This window comes from Elaeis guineensis, chromosome 3 (genome assembly GCF_000442705.2).
Source record: "Elaeis guineensis isolate ETL-2024a chromosome 3, EG11, whole genome shotgun sequence".
Classification (NCBI taxonomy): Eukaryota; Viridiplantae; Streptophyta; class Magnoliopsida; order Arecales; family Arecaceae; genus Elaeis; species Elaeis guineensis.
Window position 1 is genome coordinate 103,357,895 of NC_025995.2, and position 4,215 is coordinate 103,362,109.

Sequence of the window (4,215 nt, forward strand, 5' to 3'; positions counted from 1 at the left end):
GGGTTCCGCCGCCAAGAAGACTTCACCCGGACTCCCACGGGGGCCGGGTTCCGCCGCAAAAAAGACTTCGAGGAGTCCGGGCTCCACCGCCAACATCAGCTACAGGACAACTCCACCCGGACTTCTACGGAAGCCGGACTTTACTTATGACTTTGATTGCAGAAAAACTTTGCCCTGACTCTTACGAGAACCGAGCTACTCCAACTTTCGGAGGGCTTCTCCGTTCGGACTATCAAGGGAGCCGAACTTAGCCCCGACTTCAGCGGAGGAAAATCCAAGCAAACCTGACAAGTGGGTATCTCCGAACGGCATAAAAGCCGAAAAGGAGCTCGGCGAATGACGACCCCACATGAACTGAAAAGGTCGCCGACGACCTTGGAACGACGTAACATAGATAAAGAGAAGGAAAGGAAAATGAAGAAGTTCGGCAGACAACTATTTAACACAAGATGCAAACAAGGTGCTGAAGTCACTTTTTCATTTAACAGAAGTACACATTACAGGACCCGATGGGTCAGGAAAAAAGAAGATACACGTCATCGCAAGTCTCGTGAGCACGGTTCGGGCAGGACGAACCGGAGGCCGCTCCGAGCTACGAACTCCATCTCTATCCTTCTCAGTCGCATTCTCCAGTGCGTGTAACAACTCTCGCCCCATCTCGCCTCATTCTGTTCCCCAAAGTCCCAACCTTAGCGGGAAAGGGGTGGGATAGATCTCCGGAGGTGGTGAGGGCAACGGCGACAGTAGCGAAGACCTGTTTCAAGAAGAACCGTAGCCACTTCAGGAGCGGTTGCGACACCAGAGATGTGCCTCATCTTCGAACGCACCACGACGGCCGCCATCCGAGATGCTCCGGCAAGGTCGGCATGCGTTACTTCCACCGCCCCCGCGACAAGTTCTACTGCCCCACCGTCGACGCCGACCGCCTCTGGTCTCTCGGCCCCGACGGCGTCAAGGATCCCGTCATGGCTTATGACGACTGCTCTGCCCTCTTAACCGGTATCACCCCGCCTTGCCACTCCGAAATTCGCGGGCAGAACTTCACCGACAGCCCCCATTATTAAACCTCTGTTGTTGAAGGAATTCTTCCTTGGGCTCCCTTTAGAACGACGGAGATTCTCACCGGCCGTCGTTCTCCTCCTCACCTTCCTCCAAGCCCTAAAATTTCCCTCAAGAACAGCCTCCCGAGTAGAGGACATGGTGCGAGGGAAGGAGACGAGGACTGGGGCGAGAGAAGCAAAACTCTCAGACGAAAAGAAAGCGCCAGGATGAAGCCATGAAGGGACTGAGGGGTTTAAATAGCCGACGGATCCTGGCGCAGTTATGGCGGCGTGTATTCTCGGGCCAGCTGGTGTGTGCCACGTGTCGCGCTTATCCCCTTCATCGCCATCGAGGGTTGACCGCTCACAAATTCCCGCAGCACAATGCTTGGGATCGCGTTTCAACGGGGATTCCGAAAAGACTCTTCAGATCGCCTTCACCGAAAAGCAGACTCTGACATGCGCGCATTAAATGTCAAAATATCTGGGGGCGGCAGTGCACAGAATTCGAAGGGGCGATTCTAGCTGTGCGCATCTCTCTCTGTGCGTACTTCCTTCGCTTGAAATTCAAACTCGGAAGTAGGGGGACTGGTGTTGGGTATAAAATACCCACAGCCGAAATTCTCAGCAGAACAGCTTCGCCCGGACTCCTACGGGAGCCGGGCTCCACCATCAACAGCATGGCAGCTTCGCCCGGACTCCTATGGGAGCCGGGCTCCACCATCGACAGCAGAACAGCTTCGCCCGGACTCCTACGGGAGCCGGGCTCCGCCATCGACAGCATGACAGCTTCGCCCGGGCTCCGCCATCGACAGCAGAACAGCTTCGCCCGGACTCCTACGGGAGTCGGGCTCCGCCATCGACAGCATGGCAGCTTCGCCCGGACTCCTACGGGAGCCGGGCTCCGCCATCGACAGCAGAACAGCTTCGCCCGGACTCCTACGGGAGCCGGGCTCCGCCATCGACAGCATGACAGCTTCGCCCGGACTCCTACGGGAGCCGGGCTCCGCCATCGACAGCAGAACAGCTTCGCCCGGACTCCTACGGGAGCTGGGCTCCGCCATCGACAGCATGACAGCTTCGCCCGGACTCCTACGGGAGCCGGGCTCCGCCATCGACAGCATGACAGCTTTGCCCGGACTCCTACGGGAGCCGGGCTCCGCCATCGACAGCAGAACAGCTTCGCCCGGACTCCTACGGGAGCCGGGCTCCACCATCGACAGCAGAACAGCTTCGCCCGGACTCCTACGGGAGCCGGGCTCCGCCATCGACAGCATGGCAGCTTCGCCCGGACTCCTACGGGAGCCGGGCTCCACCATCGACAGCAGAACAGCTTCGCCCGGACTCCTACGGGAGCCGAGCTCCGCCATCGACAGCATGACAGCTTCGCCCGGACTCCTACGGGAGCCGGGCTCTGCCATCGACAGCAGAACAGCTTCGCCCGGACTCCTACGGGAGTCGGGCTCCGCCATTGACAGCAGAACAGCTTCGCCCGGACTCCTACGGGAGCCGGGCTCCGCTATCGACAGCAGAACAGCTTCGCCCAGACTCCTACGGGAGCCGGACTCCACCATCGACAGCATGACAGCTTCGCCCGGACTCCTACGGGAGCCGGACTCTGCCATCGATAGCAGAACAGCTTCGCCCGGACTCCTACGGGAGCCGGGCTCCGCCATCGACAGCATGGCAGCTTCGCCCGGACTCCTACGGGAGCCGGGCTCCGCCATCGACAGCAGAACAGCTTCGCCCGGACTCCTACGGGAGCCGGGCTCCGCCATCGACAGCATGACAGCTTCGCTCGGACTCCTACAGGAGCCGGGCTCCACCATCGACAGCAGAACAGCTTCGCCCGGACTCCTACGGGAGCCGGGCTCCACCATCGACAGCATGAAAGCTTCGCCCGGACTCCTACGGGAGCCGGGCTCCGCCATCGACAGCAGAACAGCTTCGCCCGGACTCCTACGGGAGCCGGGCTCCGCCATCGACAGCATGGCAGCTTCGCCCGAACTCCTACGGAAGCCGGGCTCCGCCATCGACAGCAGAACAGCTTCGCCCGGACTCCTATGGGAGCCGGGCTCCGCCATCGACAGCATGACAGCTTTGCCCGGACTCCTACGGGAGCCGGGCTCCGCCATCGATAGCATGACAGCTTCGCTCGGACTCCTACGGGAGCCGGGCTCCGCCATCGACAGCATGACAGCTTCGCCCGGACTCCTACGGGAGCCGGGCTCCGCCATCGACAGCATGACAGCTTCGCCCGGACTCCTACGGGAGCTGGGCTCCGCCATCGACAGCAGAACAGCTTCGCCCGGACTCCTACGGGAGCTGGGCTCCGCCATCGACAGCATGACAGCTTCACCAGGACTCCTACGGGAGCCGGGCTCCGCCATCGACAGCAGAACAGCTTCGCCTGGACTCCTACGGGAGCCGGGCTCCGCCATCGACAGCAGAACAGCTTCGCCCGGACTCCTACGGGAGCCGGGCTCCGCCATCGACAGCATGACGACTTCGCCCGGACTCCTACGGGAGCCGGGCTCCACCATCGACAGCAGGACGGCTCCGTCCGGACTCCTACGGGAGCCGGGTGCCGCCCTTAGTCTCTAACCTCAGTATCAGCTGCTGGAGCCGGACTCCACCCACGACCTCAACCGAAAGGAGGACCCCTCCCGGACTCCTACAAAGGCCAAACTCCGACCACTGCCGAGCCTCGATCAACAGATCTGCGCCCCTTGGCAGATCACAATAACAACCATGATCCTGTTCCACTTCCTGTAGTGGATTCCGTGCGGCTCCATCACCCCCTGCGGCGGACCCATTACTCTCTGACAGGCTGTGTCAACGGCCACGATGCTGCTCCATTCCCTGCGGCAAGTGCTGCACGATCCCACTGCTCGCTGACAACTAGCGGCAACGGACGCCGCTCCACTACTTGCAACAGGCCCTACGTGGCGGGCTATGACGATAGCCACGGGTCTACCCCACTATCTTTCGTAATCAATTTCCCTGACCATGGGCGGCCCACTACCAGGCGGTTACAAACGTCGCCATCAATCCGTTGCCTCCTCCGCTTATAAAAGGGGGACCCAGATACGTTATTCTTTAAGCTCATTTCTCTTATCTCAAAACTCTACTAAATTCTCCGTTCGAGCACTCCATTCTTGTTGAGGCAGAGAAC